Source organism: Triticum aestivum, chromosome 6B (assembly GCF_018294505.1).
Source record: "Triticum aestivum cultivar Chinese Spring chromosome 6B, IWGSC CS RefSeq v2.1, whole genome shotgun sequence".
Lineage (NCBI taxonomy): Eukaryota > Viridiplantae > Streptophyta > Magnoliopsida > Poales > Poaceae > Triticum > Triticum aestivum.
In genome coordinates, this window is record NC_057810.1 from 226,179,393 (window position 1) to 226,198,282 (window position 18,890).

Sequence of the window (18,890 nt, forward strand, 5' to 3'; positions counted from 1 at the left end):
CCGTAAGTAGAAAAGGGAGCTTTGTAATAAGGGACATCCCTGTTTTTATTTCTGAGGATAACCGGAGTTCTTACCTTGTAGTTCGGATCTCAGCCCTTCTCAGCAGAGCTCATCTTCGGGGGATCTTCGTCCGGAGATGATGGAGAGCGAAACGCCTCCATCTGCCGCTCCGTCAGGCGGGGCGGACGACCTTGAGGTGTCGTCGCGGAGGGTCTCCCCAAGTCCGGCGGGGCCGGAGAGTTCGGCACCAACTAGTGTACGGCAGGGGGAGCTGAAGGATCTGCTCGAGAGGGCGTCTATCTCAGAAGATCACCGTACTTTAATGAGTACGGTGATTGAAAGGATTTCATCCGCTGAGAGCGGGTTGCATGAGGCCATCAGAAGTTTACTAACGGGGTTTGAGGTATGCAAAAAGTGACATACCTTTTGACAGTTTTGCACATAGAGTGCACCCTGTATAGATAGTAGCCCCTGAGACTCGGTATGTTGACAAAAGCGACAGCTTGCCGAGGATCATAATCTCAGTTATAAAATGTCGCCCGAAAAGGCTGCTCACTGCCGAAGCAGGGAGGATATGGCCGGAATGGCCGTGAAGCTGAAGGATGCTACCGACCGCTATGAGGTTCTTGAAAGGGAACGCCGAGCGGGGCAAGAGGACCTGAAGAAGGCCACCGCCGAAGCCAAGGATGTCCGTTCTGCAATGTGGGCTATAAAGGAGGAGCTGTGTCAGGCCGGAGACATTGTGGCTGGAAAGCCCTTTCTGGTGCGTAGGAAGTTCACGGATCAGAAGTATGCTCAGTTGGGCCAGCTGTGGGGTGCGGAGGATCCTTATCTGGATTTGGCGGCGACTACGGAGGACGCAGTCGGGTACTTTCGAAGCCAAAAGGATCACGAAATGGAAGAGCTTTTTTGGTCTCAATTCCACAGTCCGGAGCGTCCACTTCCGTTGACCGATCGGTTAACTGAGTGGGCTAAGCTGAATAGATTGTCCGGATTTGCCATGATGGATGTGGTGGCTCATCTGTGGCCGGATAGGCCTAAGCCGAAGAGTTATTTTGGCTTATTGCAGCAATTCCTTGGGGCGGTGCCGCATATCAAGGCGATGAAGCGGTCGGCCTGCATAGAGGGTGCACGGATGGCTCTCGCCCGTGTTAAGACATACTTGGCGGAGTTGGATGCCACCGATGTTGCATCCCGGGGTTCGGACAAGAGTCGGTTACCCGCCGAGCACTATTTTGGGGAAGTCCCTCAGGGCGCTCGTTTAATAGAGTCGCAGTGCTCGAAAAATGTTATGTTCAAATGATATGTATGATTCGTGAAACCATATTTATAAGGTAACGGCTTTTTATACTTGTGCGTTCAAGTATTGAAATATCTCCTGTGCGGCCGTTAATGTATATGTATGTATAACCTGAAAGATGGCAGTCTTTGGCTTCAGCCCCCACGCACATGGTGCGGGGGTGTTTGCAAAAAAAGCGCGTTTTCACACTTAATCCAACGTCTTGGTCCTGTGAAGGAGGTGGTAGCGTAGCAAACTAGGCAACCGGACTATAATGCTTTATCACTTTCACTTAGCCATGGGAGCTCGATGGTGGGGCTACTATATAGCCCCTAGTGGCCCCGCGCTCTCCGAACTCGGGGCGCGTGTGTGCCTGACCGGGAAGCGGTCCTTCGTCAAAGCGGAGGAATTCTAAACATTCCAGTAGTCGATCGAGTGGTTGACCAGTCTCTCGCTATATCATGTCAGTCAGTTTTCGGCTTTCTCTACTAAGGTGCTCGCCCGGCCGAACCGGGGCACAATCGCAGTAGTTCTCCTGGTGCCGCGTTAGCCGATGGAGCGGAACGTAAGGCCGCAAGACACAGGAGCCGGGCAAACCCAACATTTGACCAAAGACATGATTCGAAGCTGATGCATATAAGGCCTAACTCGAGAGCCGAACACTCCCTGAGCTATTCGGTCTTTATGATAACGGGCAGAACAATGCCCTAAGCCCCTAGTGTCCAGGTACGGGTGAGAACTTCTGACGCGGCCGATGCCAAAACGCCAGCCTCCTCCTTGGTTATGGTAGGAAACCGGGGGATGTGTATCAACAAGAGACAGTAAGAAAGGTTTACGCAGGGTTTTAATCTGAAAAGAATCCTTGAAATGGGTCCCTGCTGCACGTCTGCGCCTATGTCTCTGTTGTGCTATATCCTGTACGGGTGTAGCACGCTGTTCATCTATAAAAGAGAAGAACTTAGTTTTGGAAAGATATCGTGCAAAAAATGTATTTAAAACAGAGTATGATTTTTTTTAAATGAATAAAGTTGAGCTTTATTTGCTCTCATTGTTTATGCGCGCAGCCCCTTGTAAAGGGGTATGCAGCTAGGAAGCCCCTAGTTTATTTATGCCGGACTCGCCTAACCGTGTCCGGGGTCTGAATGACCTATTTTTAGGGGCTTTGACTAGCAAGGCTGGATTAGCGTGTGGCTGTCAAGGCAGTCTCACATTCTTCCGTGGTTGAGAAACAATCGAAGTTACCTTTTAATGAGATGATGCCGCGTGGACCGGGCATTTTAAGTGTAAGAGACGCGTAATGCGGTATTGCGTTAAAGCGGGCGAAAGCGTCGCGTCCCAATAGTGCTTGATGGCTACTTTTAAATGGGGCGATATGGAAGATGAGCTTTTTGCGATGGAAGTTGTCGGATGAACCGAACACAACTTCTAGTAGTAAGGAGCCCGTGCAATTGGCGTAAGGGCCTGGCGTCACTCCTTTAAAGGAAGTGCTGCTATGGCGAATTTTGGCAAGGTCTATCCCCATTCTGCGGATTGTGTCCGGATATAGCAGGTTTAAATCGCTGCCACCATCCATTAGGACTTGTGTAAATTGTAGTCCGTCGATTATGGGCTTCAATATCAGAGCAGTCCTTCCTGCGTTTTGAGTACTTCTGGAGTAATCCTGATGGTCGAAAGTAATTGGTTTTGACATCCAATTTCGGGACTCCACTGGGGTGGACCGTACGGTGCGTATTTTAGTAGGTGCCGCACTATTTTTCCTTGCTATCACTTGAAGTGAGTTCACTATTTTGACTTCTTGTGGGAAAGTCTTCTGTTTTCTGACGCTCTGCTTGTGGGGTTCGTCATCGTCTTCACTTGGTTTGTCGAGCCCCTTGTGTTCGGCGTTAAGTCGGTCGGACTGCTTGAAGACCCAACAATCTATGTGGGTATGGTTTGCAGGTTTCTCGGGGGTACTATGGATTTGACATATCCTATCCAAGATTTTGTTTAGGTTGGATAGCTCGACACTGTTGTCCTTAAGAGGCAGTGTTTTGTTATTCGGCCGAGAGCTTTTCAACCCGGCGTTGACCGCCGTGCTATTTGGGCCATTTTCCTTATTCCGGTGCTGATCTTTTCTGTGTCGTGATTTCCCATTTCCATCCCTGACCTCGGATGTACTCGGGTCGCTGGTGCTGCATCTTGCTAGCCAGCTATCTTCCCCCGCGCAAAAGCGGGTCATGAGGCTTGTTAGCGCGGCCATTGCTCTTGGTTTTTCCTGGCCGAGGTGTCTGGCATGCCATTCGTCTCGAACATTATGTTTGAAGGCTGCTAAGGCTTCGGCGTCCGGACAGTCGATTATTTGGTTCTTTTCGATGAGGAACCTGTTCCAGAATTTGCATGCTGACTCTCCGGGCTATTGAGTTATGTGACTTAAATCGTCTGCATCCAGAGGGCGGACATAAGTCCCCTAGAAATTTGCTCGAAACACGTCCTCAAGCTCTTCCCAACTTCCAATGGTATTTTCTGGGAGGCTTTTGAGCCAATGCCCAGCTGGCCCTTTGAGCTTGAGGGGTAGGTATTTTATGGCATGGAGATCGTCTCCTCTAGCCATATGTATGTGTAGGATGTAATCCTCAATCCAGACTCCGGGGTCTGTTGTTCCGTCGTATGCCTCTATGTTTACGGGCTTGAATCCCGCTGGAAATTCATGATCCAGTACTTCATCAGTGAAACATAGTGGGTGTGCGGTGCCCCTGTATTTAGGTGTGCCGTTATCTTCGAACATTCGGTGTGTTGTGTTGCTTCCTGGAGCCCTCTTTTTTGGTCCATAGATGGACCTGACCGGGCCATCCTTATGTGGATCGTGTGCTGGCTTGTGTGCGGCGCCGCTTGCCGCTCTTAGCCTGTCATCTGGTCGTCTATCCGGCCAGGCGGATCTTTGTTTTTTGACTGTGGGGGCTCTATGGCCTCCTCGTCAAATTCGGGCAACAGCTTGCGCTTCGGGTAGCTCTATGCTTGGTGACTATCGCTGTATTTGTCAGCGGTCTTGAGTACTTTGCTCCATCTCATTCTGAGTACGTCTTTCGCTGTTTTGAGCTTCCGCTTCGGCTTCTTCAAACTTCTTGCAGTGGCGACGAGTCTTTTGTGAATGTTCTTATGCTCCGGTGATGTGCCCGGCGTGAAATCGTCTGGACTGTTGTTTTCGCCGGGGATGGGTTGCTCGTCCAATTCATCCTGTTCGGATGGTTGCTTGGTGGCGTGTTCGTCGTCCACTGGTTCGCCCTGCTCTACCGCTGGGTCAGTGTGGGTGTTGTTGTTATCGAGGCGGGACTTCGGGCGGCGCTTACGTCGCCGTTTTGGTTGTTTTTCGGGGGAATTATCCTTCGCCGCGTCCCGTTGTTCCTCGTTATCGCTTCCTTTTGGTGTATCCACCATGTATATGTCGTGAGTTGAGGTGGTTTTCCAGTGCCCGGTAGCCGCTGGTTCTTGGTCGTCTCCGGCATCGTCGTCCATACCGTCGATGTCTTTGGAGTCGAAGTCTAGCATGTCGGTTAGATCGTCGATAGTGGCTACTAAGTGGGTGGTGGGTGGGCTTTGAATTTCTTCGTCGTCCGCATCCCAACCGTCCTGACCGCAGTCCGGCCAGGGCTCTCCTGATAACGAGAGATATTTTAGCAAATTCAGGATGCCGCCAAAAGGTGAGTGCTGAAAGATGTCCGCGGCGGTGAACTCCATGATCGGCCCCCAACCGGATTCGGTTGGTAGGGGCGCGAGGGGTTCGGAGTCCGGCGAGGAGTCCGGAACCTCGGAGTCACGAGCTTCACAAGGGACAAGGTCAGTATTCGGCTCGATCACCATAGAGGTTGCAGCCCCCGAGGTGGTGTCTAGCCACCCGTCCTCGAACTGCGCGGCCGTCTCCGAATTGAGGGTCAGAGTGGACTCGTGTGCAGCCTCCAGGGCACTGTCCGGCAGCAGAGCTAAATCATGCCCATCGTGACAGTGCGGCGCGCTCGGCTGTGGCTTGAATCCATCGAAGATCAAGTCTCCGCGGATGTCAGCCGTGAAGTTCAGACTTCCAAATCTGACCTGACGGCCAGGGGCGTAGCCTTTGATCTGCTCCAGATGGCCAAGCGAATTGGCCCGCAGTGCAAAGCCACCGAATACGAAGATCCGTCCGGGGAGAAAAGTCTCAGCCTGGACTGCGTCGTTGTTGTTGATGATCGAAGGAGTCATCGAGCCTATCGGTGACGACACAGAGGAACTCTCAATGAAAGCACCAATGTCGGTGTCAAAACCGGCGGATCTCGGGTAGGGGGTCCCGAACTATGCGTCTAGGCGGATGGTAACAGGAGACAAGGGACACGATGTTTTTACCCAGGTTCGGGCCCTCTCGATGGAGGTAAAACCCTACTCCTGCTTGATTGATATTGATGATATGGGTAGTACAAGAGTGGATCTACCACGAGATCAAGGAGGCTAAACCCTAGAAGCTAGCCTATGGTATGTTTGTTGTCCTACGGACTAAAACCCTCTAGTTTATATAAACACCGGAGGGGGCTAGGGTTACATAGAGTCGGTTACAATGGTAGGAGATCTACATATCCATATCGTCAAGCTTGCCCTCCACGCCAAGGAAAGTCCCATCCGGACACGGGACAAAGTCTTCAATCTTGTATCTTCATAGTCTTGGAGTCCGGCCGATGATGATAGTTCGGCTATCCAGACACCCCCTAGCCCAGGACTCCCTCACTAACCGTTACACACAATTTACCAAACTTGGTGGGACCGATTCAATAGACTCGGTCGGACCGATTTAGTAAACCTAGTGACCGTTAGGATTTTCGATGGGACTGACATGCAACTCGATAGGACCGATTCGGTTAGGGTTAGGGCATAACGTAATCTCGGTAAGACCGATTACACAAACTCGGTGAGACTGATTTTGGTAATAAGAGTTGGTCAGGTAAACTCGGTGGGACCGATTTGCTCTTTTCGGTGAGACCGAAATGTTATAAAAGTGAAACAGAGAATTTACATTGCAATCTCGGTGGGACCGATCGCTCACTTCGGTTAGACCGAAACGTTATGAAGGGAAATAGAGAGATTACAATCCCATCTCGATGAGACCGAGATCCCTATCGGTTAGACCGATTTGCCTAGGGTTTGTGGCAGTGGCTATGACTTGAGAACTCGGTGGCACCGGATAGAAAGAATCGGTGTGACCGATTTTGGCTTTAGGTTTTGGTCATTTGTGGATGTGAGGAAGTACTTGAGGGTTTTTGGAGCATATCACCAAGCACATGAAGCAAGAGGCTCATTAAGGAACACCTCATCCCTTCTTGATAGTATTGGCTTTTCCTATAGACTCAATGTGATCTTGGATCACTAAAATATAAAATGAAGAGTCTTGAGCTTTTGCGCTTGAGCCAATCCTTTGTCATTAGTATCTTGAGGGATCCACTTTCATCATCCATGCCATCCCATTCATTGAGCTTTCCTGAAATAATAGTCTTGGAATAGCATTAGCTCAATGAGCTATATGTTTTTATGAATTACCAAAACCACCTAGGGATAGTTGCACATTGAAATACCTTATACCTTATATCAAGAAATTATGCATGACATTGCACCCATTGAATTAGAAGACATTGATGTTACTATTAAGCTTGCCAATAGGGATACCATTAAACTAGTTGGGATTATTACAGATGTTGAAGTTTTGTGTGGGAAGGTTAAATACCCTGCTGATTTTCTTGTTCTTGGATCCCCACAAGATGATTTTTATCCCATTATTTTTGGTAGACCCTTCTTGAATACAGCTAGTGCTAAGATTGATTGTGAAAAAGATACTGTCACCATTGGCATAGATGGTATGTCTCATGAGTTTAATTTTGCTAAGTTTCATAGACAACCTCATGATAGGGAACCACCTAGTAAAGATGAGATTATTGGTCTTGCTTCCATTGTCGTGCCTCCTACTGATCCGTTAGAACAATATTTGCTAGACCATGAAAACGATATGTTTATGAAGGAAAGAAGGGAAATAGATGAAGTGTTCTTTAAACAGGAACCTATGCTAAAACAATAACCTTCCCGTTGAAATTCTTGGGGATCCTCCTCCACCCAAGTGTGATCCCGTGTTTGATCTCAAACCATTACCTGATAATCTTAAGTATGCTAATCTTGATGAAAATAAAATTTATCCTGTTATTATTAGTGCTAACCTTTCAGAGCAAGAAGAAGAAACATTATTGAAAACTCTGAAGAAGCACCGAGCAGCTATTGGATATACTCTCGATGATCTTAAGGGCATTAGTCCCACATTATGCCAACACAAAATTAAAGTGCAGAAAGATGCCAAACCAGTTAGAGTCCCTCAACGACGACTAAATCCCGAGATGAAGGAAGTGGTAAGAAAGGAGATACTAAAGCTCCTCGAGGCAGGTATAATTTATCCCATTGCTGATAGTGAATGGGTAAGCCTTGTCCATTGTGTTCCTAAAAAGGGAGGTATTACCATTGTTCCTAATGATAAAGATGATTTGATCCTGCAAAGAATTATTACAGGTTATAGGATGGTAGTTGATTTTCGTAAGTTAAATAAAGCTACTAAGAAAGATCATTACCCTTTACCTTTTATTGATCAAATGCTAGAAAGACTACCCAAACACACACATTTCTGCTTTCTAGATGGTTATTCTGGTTTCTCTCAAATACCTGTGTCAGTGAAGGATCAATCTAAAACTACTTTTACTTGCCCTTTTGGTACTTTTGCTTATAGATGTATGCCTTTTGGTTTATGTAATGCACCTGCTAACTTCCAAAGATGCATGATGGCTATATTCTCTGATTTTTGTGAAAAGATTTGTGAGGTATTCATGGATGATTTCTCCGTTTATGGATCCTCTTTTGATGATTGTTTGAGCAACCTTGATCGAGTTTTGCAGAGATGCGAAGACACTAGTCTCGTCCTGAATTGGGAAAAGTGTCACTTTATGGTTAATGAAGGCATTGTCTTAGGGCACAAGATCTACAAGAGAGGTATTGAAGTTAATAAATCCAAAGTTGATGCTATTGAAAAGATGCCATGTCCTAAGGACATAAAAGGTATAAGAAGTTTCCTTGGTCATGCCGGTTTTTATAGGAGGTTCATTAAGGACTTTTCTAAAATCTCTCCTCTGACTAATTTATTGCAAAAAGATATTCCTTTTGTCTTTGATGATGATTGTGTAGAAGCATTTGAAATACTTAAGAACGCTTTGATCACTGCACCTATTGTTCAGCCACCTGATTGGAATTTACCTTTTGAAATTATGTGCGATGCTAGTGATTATGCTGTAGGTGTTGTTCTAGGGCAAAGAGTCGATAAGAAATTGAATGTTATCCAGTATGCTAGTAAGACTCTTGATACTGCCCAGAGAAATGATGCTACTACTGAAAAAGAGTTCTTAGCAGTTGTGTTTGCATGTGATAAGTTTAGACCTTATATTGTTGATTCCAAAGTTACTATTCACATTGATCATGCTGCTATTAAATATCTTATGGAAAAGAAAGATGCTAAGCCTAGACTCATTAGATGGGTTCTCCTGCTCCAAGAATTTGATTTGCATATTATTGATATAAAGGGAGCTGAGAACCCCGTTGCAGACAACTTGTCTTGGTTAGAGAATGTTCTTGATGACCAAGTACCTATTGATGATAGATTTCCTGATGAACAATTAGTGGTCATTAATGCTTCTCGTACTGCTCCTTGGTATGCTAATTATGCTAATTACATTGTTGCTAAATTTATACCGCCTAGTTTCACATACCAGCAAAAGAAAAAATTCTTTTATGATTTAAGACATTACTTCTGGGATGACCCACACCTTTATAAAGAAGGAGTAGATGGTGTTATTAGACATTGTGTGCCTGAGCATGAACAGGAACAGATCCTACGCAAAGTGTCACTCTGAATCTTATGGAGGACACCACGCTGGAGATAGAACTGCACACAAGGTACTACAATCTGGTTTTTATTGGCCTACACTCTTCAAAGATGCTCGTAAGTTTGTCTTATCTTGTGATGAATGTCCAAGAATAGGTAACATTAGTAGACATCAAGAAATGCCTATGAATTATTCTCTTGTTATTGAACCGTTTGATGTTTGGGGCTTTGATTATATGGACCTTTTCCTGCCTCGAATGGTTATACACATATTTTAGTTGCTGTTGATTACGTTACTAAGTGGGTAGAAGCTATTCCAACTAGTAGTGTTGATCATAACACTTCTATTAAAATGCTTAAAGACGTTATTTTTCCGAGGTTTGGAGTCCCTAGATATCTTATGACTGATGGTGGTTCACATTTTATTCATGGTGCTTTCTATAAAATGCTTGCTAAGTATGATGTCAATCATAGAATCGCATCTCCCTATCATTCGTAGTCTAGTGGTCAAGTAGAGTTGAGCAATAGAGAGCTCAAATTAATTTTACAAAAGACTGTGAATAGATCTAGAAAGAATTGGTCCAAAAAACTTGATGATGCATTATGGGCCTATAGAACTGCATACAAAAATCCTATGGGTATGTCTCCATATAAGATGGTTTATGGAAAAGCGTGTCATTTACCTCTTGAACTTGAACATAAAGCATATTGGGCTATTAAAGAGCTCAACTATGACTTCGAACTTGCTGGTGAGAAGAGGTTGTTTGATATTAGCTCACTTGATGAATGGAGAACCCAAGCCTATGAAAATGCCAAGCTATTCAAAGAAAAAGTCAAACATTGGCATGATAAAAGGATTCAAAAGCGTGAGTTTAACGTGGGAGATTATGTGTTATTATTCAACTCTCGATTAACATTTTTTGCAGGAAAACTTCTCTATAAATGGTAAGATCTCTATGTTATCGAGGAGGTCTATCGTTTTGGTGCCACAAAAATCAACAACTTCGAAGGCACAAGTCCAGGGTGGTAAACGGTCAAAGAATTAAACATTATATTTCAGGTAATCATATCAATGTTGAAACTAATATTATTGAAACCGTAACCCCGGAGGAATACATAAGAGACACTTTCCAGAATGTTCCAGACTCCGAAAAGGAATAGGTATGTGGTACAGTAAGTAAACCGACTCCAAAATAACTCCAATGGCATTTTTTATCAGTTTTGGAATATTAAAGAATTTTCGGAAGAAAGAAGTAGTCTCAAAGGGACACGAGGCCCCCACGAGAGTGGACGGCGCCCCCCCCCCCTACTCGGTGCACCCCCCTGTCTCGTGGGCACCTTGTGTGCCTCCCGGACTCCGTTTTCTTGCACGTTGCGTATTTTGGTCGGTAAAAACTCATTATATATATTCCCGAAGGTTTTGACCATTGTCTCATGCAAATATCCTATGTTTTCGTTTCGAGTTGTTTCTGTTTCAGATCTAGAGCATCATGTCATCTCCAAGCGCTCCCAAGGACAAGTTTTTTGAGAGGGTTATCAACCCCTATCTCGCAGAGGTGTTGCAACACCCTCAAACCATTAAGATGTGTGAGGGGGTGCTGAACATCTGCGATGTGGAGGGACCAAGGCGTACCGGAAGCGTGGAGACAAAGCTCGAAGCCGTGGAGCGGCAAGTTTTCAAGTGCCAAGGGATGGTGGAGCGTGGACTCAACACCAACCATATGATGATCATAGAGTTCACCAACAACCACAAGCTAAACGCCAAAGTCATTAGGGAGACCATCTTCAAGCTTCAAGAGAAAATCGAGCACCTCCAAGCCCAGATCTATGACCTGCAAAACCAAAACTGTGAGTATGAATATAGATTCAAGAGGATGAGTTTGGCTGCAGATTTAAGGATCCCGGAGACTCGGTCATCCTTCTATGATGGAGAGCCTATGCCTTGGAAGACGGACGACAAGCCTACATCATCAACAACTCCTACTTCACCACCTCCGAGGACATAATCACATGGGTATGGGCACTCCCCTTGGCAACTGCCAAGCTTGGGGGAGGTGCCCCGGTATCATATCATCATCACACTCCTATCTTTACCGTTTTATTTAGTTCGATCCTTTTAGTAGTATGTTGATCTACTAGATTGAAGTTTTGATATCAAGTAGTTTTGAGTGCTTTGTGATCTCTTTTTTTTGTAATCGAGTCCGTGAGCTATCTATAATAAAGATTAGTGTTGAGTCAAGGGCTTTGCTATGTTGCTATGATCTTGAGAAAGTAGAAAGAATAAAAGAGTTCATATTGATCTTATGAATAGTGATGACTTCACACATAGAAATATGAGGCATAAAAGTTGTTGAGAGTTGATAAACGTAGTTTTGGTCATTGTTGCAATTAATAGGAAGTGATAAGGAAAGAGGGGTTCACATACAAATATATTATCTTGGACACCTTTTATGATTGGGAGCTCTTATTAAGTATGACATGCTAAAAGAGTTGACGTTGGACAAGGAAGACAATGTAATGGTTTATGTTTTCCGACATCTCAGTTAAAGTATATTGTCATGGACCTTCCAAACATGTTGAGCTTGCCTTTCCCCCTCATGCTAGCCAAATTCCTTGCACCAAGTAGAGATACTACTTGTGCTTCCAAATATCCTTAAACCCAGTTTTGCCATGAGAGTCCACCATAACTACCTATGAATTGAGTAAGATCCTTCAAGTAAGTTGTCATGTTGCAAGCAATAAAAATTGCTATCTAAATATGTATGACTTACTAGTGCAGAGAAAATAAGCTTTGTATGATCTTGTTGTGGAAGTAATAAAAGCGACGGATTGCATAATAAAGGTCCACATACAAGGGGCAATATAAAGTGAGGTTCTTTTGCATTAAGATTTTGTGCATCAACCCTAAACGCACATGACAACCTCTGCTTCCCTCTGCGAAGGGCCTATCTTTTACTTTATGTTTTTACTTTATGCTTGAGTCATGGTGATCCACACCTTTCCCTTTTTCATTTTATCATTTGGCAAGCTCTTTGTGTTTGAAAGATCATGATATATATATCCAATTGGATGTAAGTTAGCATGGGCTACTATTGTTGACATCACCTAAAGGTGAATATGTTGGGAGGCAACACAATAAGCCCCTATCTTTCTTAGTGTCCGGCTGAAACTCCATAACCACAAGTATTGCATGAGTGTTAGCAATTGTAGAAGACTACAAGATAGTTGAGTATTTGAACTTGCTGAAGAGCTCTGTTGTTGACTCTTTCTGATGTTATGATAAATTGCAATTGCTTCAATGACCGAGATTATAGTTTGTCAGTTCCCAATGTAGTTTTTGAACCATACTTGACATTGTGAATTGATTGTTACTTGAGCATAAGAAATCGTATGACAAATTCTATATATGTTGTTGTTATAAGAATAATCATGATGCCCTCATGTCCGTATTTTATTTTTATCGACACCTCTATCTCTAAACATGTGGACATATTTTTTCGATATCGGCGTCCGCTTGAGGACAAGTGAGGTCTAAGCTTGGGGGAGTTGATACGTCCATTTTGCATCATGCTTTTATATCAATATTTATTGCATTATGGGCTGTTATTACACGTTATATCTCAATACTTATGGCTATTCTATCTTATTTTACAAGGTTTACCATGAAGAGGGGGAATGCCGGCAACTGGAATTCTAGCTAGAAAAAGAGCAAACATTGGAAACCTATTCTGCACTGCACCAAAAATCCTAAAATTCCACGGAACCTATTTTTGGAATTAATAAGAATTATTGGGCGAAAGAAATACACCAGAGCGCCCACACCCTGTCTAGGAGGGGGGTGCACCCCCCTTACTGGGTGCGCCCCCTGTCTCCTAGGCCCCCTGGTGGGCCTCCGGTGTCCATCTTCTGCTATATGAGAGCTTTTACCCTGGAAAAAATCGTGGGCAAGCTTACAGGATGAAACTCCGCCGCCACGAGGCGAAACCTTGGCAGAACCAATCTAGAGCTCTGGCGGAGCTGTTCTGTCGGGGACACTTCCCTCCAGGAGGGGGAAATTATCACCAACGATCCTCTCATTGGGAGGGGGTCAATCTTCATCAACATCTTCACCAGCGCCATCTCCTCTCAAAACCCTAGTTCATCTCTTGTATCCAATCTTGTATCAAGACCACAAATTGGTACCTGTGGGTTGCTAGTAGTGTTGATTACTCCTTGTAGTTGATGCTAATTGGTTTACTTGGTGGAAGATCATATGTTTAGATCCTTAATGCATATTATTACTCCGCTGATTATGAACATGAATATGCTTTGTGAGTAGATACGTTTGTTCCTGAGCACATGGGTGAAGTCTTGCTATTAGTAGTCATGTGAATTTGGTATTCGTTCGATATTTTGATGAGATGTATGTTGTCTTTTCCTCTAGTGGTGTGATGTGAACATTGACTACATGACACTTCACTATTATTTGGGCCTAGAGGAAGGCATAAGGAAGTAATAAGTAGATGATGGGTTGCTAGAGTGACAGAAGCTTAAACCCTAGTTTATGCGTTGCTTCGTTAGGGGCTGATTTGGATCCATATGTTTAATGTTGTGGTTAGGTTTACCTTAATACTTCTTTTGTAGTTGCGGACGTTTGCAATAGGGGTTATTCATAAGTGGGATTCTTGTCCAAGTAAGAGTAGTATCCAAGCACCAGTCCACCCACATATCAAATTATCAAAGTACCGAACGCGAATCATATGAACGTGATGAAAACTAGCTTGACGATAATTCCCATGTGTCCTCGGGAGCTTCTTTCTCATTATTAGAAATTGTCCAGGCTTATCCTGTGCTACATAAAGGATTGGGCCACCTTGCTGCACTTTATTTACTTTATTTACTTGTTACTCGTTACTATTTATCTTATCACAAAACTATCTATTACCTACAATTTCAGTGCTTGCAGAGAAAATCTTACTGAAAACCGCTTATCATTTCCTTCTGCTCCTCGTGGGTTCGACACTCTTACTTATCGAAAGGACTACGATAGGTCCCCTACACTTGTGGGTCATCATCGTCCACCCCAGCTCAGCTGCTCCAACGACAGCCACAACAACTGCACTACCATTATCAACTGAGCAGATGACCTCGAGGACTACACGGGTCCACAAGAGAGGTCGCACGCTTTCGTGTCTACTTACGTTATGCATCGCTTAATATTACATGCTACTTTATCGTCTTGTTCACCAATTAGACCCTGAGTCAGCTCCAAACTAATACTCAAACTTGAGTTTTTTAATGGTTGTGGGGTACATATCGGGGCCGCAATCAATAGTATATATCTACTATCTAGTTAATCTCTGATGTCTACTATCAGTTTCATGTTGGGTGGGAAACAAACAGTAAAGAAGATATTATCTATATTTTTTAACTGAAGCCATTATCTGCCTACTATCATTGGTTTTGGCTCTATCACTCTGGATTTCTGCATGCACTTCTTACATAATCTCACTATGTTTTATTCCTATGCATGTCAGTTATTGTACACAATGGAACTGAACATGTAGAGCAAAAGAGATGAGCCTTGCATGGCAATAAAATTTCATGCAGATGTCGCTCCGTGGTGGGTGCAAAGGCGGCCCCCTCCACCCATTTCGGATTGTAATCAAGAGGAAGATAACTGTTCTGAGGGGGACTTAGAAGGAGAAGACCACTCCTATTTACCCCCAGAGGTCTTCGCTCTAACTTGGCATGTTGGTGTTGGTAATATCATGCATATGGTGCCTTCAATTGCTTACTTTATACATCAAATATGTCATCTACTTAGTTTCAGACATGCTTTGTGTGAATGCCATGTGTTTAGTTTCTTTATCGTATATGTGAATTATGCAACGCCGTCTTGTTTAGCCAGGCATCATATATGTGCATTTTGCAATGCCATCCCGCTTAGCCAGTCATCTTATATGTGAATTATATCATGCCATCCTTTTTTTCACTACGTATTACATTTGTCAATAATGTTAGTACATTCAACTAGTCTTCGTGTGCATAAGCCATTTGACACGATGATGGAAAATTCTGGAGTGAAAACAAGGTCTACATAGCAGACTATGCTATCCAACGAAGCACATATCTCGCTGGTTACGGATAGCTCCTCAGAGGAGGATTCAGAGACAGATGACCAGTCCTATTCCCTCCCCGGGTGTATGCTCTAACTTGGCAGCGTTATGTTGCTCATATCGTGCGTATGGTGTCTTGCATTGTGATACTTCTCCAACGTATCTATAATTTTTGATTTCTCCATGCTACTTTATCTACTATTTTGGACTATATTGGGCCTTATTTTCCACTTATATATTATTTTTGGGACTAACCTATTAACCGAAGGCCCAGCCCAGAATTGCTGTTTTTTGCCTATTTCAGTGTTTCGAAGAAACGGAATATCAAACGGAGTCCAAACGGAATGAAACCTTCGGGAACGTGATCTTCTCACCGAACGTGATCCAGGAGACTTGGACCTACTCCAAGAAGCTTCTGAGGAGGTCACGAGGGTGGAGGGCGTGCCCTCGTGGCCCCCTCGGAGCTCCACCGACGTACTCCTTCCTCCTATTTATACCTACCTATCCCCGTATGATCAAACGGGAGCCAAAAACCTAATTCCACTGCCGCAACCTTCTGTATCCACGAGATCCCATCTTGGGGCCTGTTCCGGAGCTCCGCCGGAGGGGGCATCCACCACGGAGGGCTTCTACATCATCACCATAGCCCCTCCGATGAAGTGTGAGTAGTTTACTTCAGACCTTCGGGTCCATAGCTAGTAGCTAGATGGCTTCTTCTCTCTTTTTGGATCTCAATACAATGTTCTCCCTGTCTCTCGTGGAGATCTATTCGATGTAATCTTCTTTTTGCGGTGTGTTTGTTGAGACTGATGAATTGTGGGTTTATGATCCAGTATTATCTATGGAAAATATTTGATTCTTCTCTGAATTCTTTTATGTATGATTGAGTTATCTTTGCAAGTCTCTTCGAATTATCCGTTTGGTTTGGCCAACTAGATTGGTAGTTCTTGCAATGGGAGAAGTGCATGGCTTTGGGTTCAATCTTGCGGTGTCCTTACTCAGTGACAGAAAGAGTTGCAAGGCACGTATTGTATTGTTGCCATCGAGGATAACAAGATGGTGTTTTTATCATATTGCATGAATTTATCCCTCTACATCATGTCATCTTGCTTAAGGCGTTACTCTGTTTTTAACTTAATACTCTAGATGCATGCTGGATAGCGGTCGAAGAGTGGAGTAATAGTAGTAGATGGAGAATCGTTTCGATCTACTTGTCACGGACGTGATGCCTATATACATGATCATTGCCTAGATATACTCATAACTATGCTCAATTCTGTCAATTGCTCAACAGTAATTTGTTCACGCACCGTAGAATACTTATGCTCTTGAGAGAAGCCACTAGTGAAAATAGCAAAGGAAATGCTTTCGGGTAGCAGTGCCTCAAGATAGGCAAATGCAGCAAGGAATTTTTGTATTTTTGGTTTAATAGATCTGAAAATAAAAGCAAAGGAAAAGTAGATCGCGAAAGCAAATAATATGAGAAAGAGACCCGGGGGTGGTAGGTTTCACTAGTGGCTTCTCTCAGAAAAATAGCAAAACGGTGGGTGAACAAATTACTGTTGGGCAATTGACAAAACTTCAAATAATTACGACGATATCCAGGCAATGACCATTACATAGGCATCACGTACAAGATTAGTAGACCGACTCCTGCCTGCATCTACTACTATTACTCCACACATCGATTGCTATCCAGCATGCATCTAGTGTATTAAGTTCATGGAGAAACGGAGTAATGCAATAAGAATGATGCCATGGTGTAGACAAGATCTATCTATGTAGAGATAGACCTTATCGTTTTATCCTTAGTAGCAACGATACATATGTGTCGGTTCCCCTTCTGTCACTGGGATCAAGCACCGTAAAATTTAACCCACTACAAAGCACCTCTTCCCATTGCAAGATAAATAGATCAAGTTGGCCAAACAAAACCCAAATATCGATGAAGAAATACGAGGCTATAAGCAATCATGCATAAAAGAGATCAAAGAAACTCAAATACTTTCATTGATATAAAAATATAGATCTGATCATAAATTCAAAGTTCATCGATCCCAACAAACACACCGCAAAAAGAGTTACATCATATGGATCTCCAAGTGACCATTGTATTGAGAATTCAGCAAGAGAGAGGAAGCCATCTAGCTACTAACTACGGACCCGAAGGTCTACAAAGAACAACTCACGCATCATCGGAGAGGCACTAATGGAGGTGATGAACCCCATCCGAGATGGTGTCTAGATTGGATCTGGTGGTTCTGGACTCTGCGGCGGCTGGAATTGATTTCCGTCGACTCCCCTAGGGTTTCTGGAATATTGGGGTATTAAAAGAGAAAAGAGGCGGTCCTGGGAGCACCCGAGGTGGGCACAACCCACCAGGGTGCGCCTGGGCCTCCTGGCGTGCCCTGGTGACCCAGGCGCACCCTGGTGTGTTGTGCTCTCCTCGGAGCACCCCCAGGCGCAGCCAGGGCCCATTATGTGTCTTTTGGTCCAAAAAAATCTCCGTAAAGTTTCGTGGCATTTGGACTCCGTTTGGTATTGATTTCTTGCGATGTAAAAAACATGCAGAAAACAGCAACTAACACTTGGCACTATGTCAATAGGTTAGTACCAAAAAATGATATAAAATGATTATAAAACATCCAAGCTTGATAATATAACATCATGGAACAATCAAAAATTATAGATACGTTGGAGACGTATGTCAGCATCCCCAATCTTAACTCCTACTCGTCCTCGAGTAACTAAGTGATAAAAACAGAATTTTTGATGTGGAATGCTGCCTATCATGTCATATCATATTTCTTTTCTATGCAGCATGGACATTTTGACTTTTATATTATTCAAAACAACAGTCTAGTTTTGACATGATAATTTCAATACTCAATCATATCAACAAGCAACCATGTCTTTCAAAATATCAATGCTAAAATAAGTTATCCCTAGCCCATTATGCTCAATCATTGATCCATTCATGAAACACACTCGCACATTAGCTACATCCTATACTCAAGTATGATCATATTAATTGCCTCCTAGTTGGTGCTTTTATAAGAGAAGATGGAGACTTAAATTAATTTTTTTTTTGCATAAAGTAAACGAAAGGCCCTTCGCAGAGGGAAGTAGGGATTTGTAGAGGTGCCAGAGCTCAAAGCGAAAAACTTAGAGATAAAAATATTTTGGGAGGTGTGTCCTTCCCACCAACAAAAACGACTTAGCTAGAGTTCCCAACACTAGCTAAAGTTTATTCCGTTTTCAACCATACTAGATATATCATAGGCGGTTCCCAAACAGAAAATAAAGTTTATTCCGTTTTCAACCATACTTTCACTTTCCATGGCTAACCATATCCACGGGTGCCTTCCATACCAACATTTTCCAAGGAATTTATTATTTGACAACATAAAGTAAATTCATTTTTCATTTCGGGACTGGGCGTCCTTAATAACTTTGCCTTACTCTCATGCAATGACTAGTCAATAAACACTCATTGTGAGAATGACACATCTAGCATGGAAAATATTAGCCGCCCCTCACCGCTTCGCGAGCGAAACGAACACACAAAAGAGAAGTTTATTTTGAAAATTAGAGATGGCACATGCAA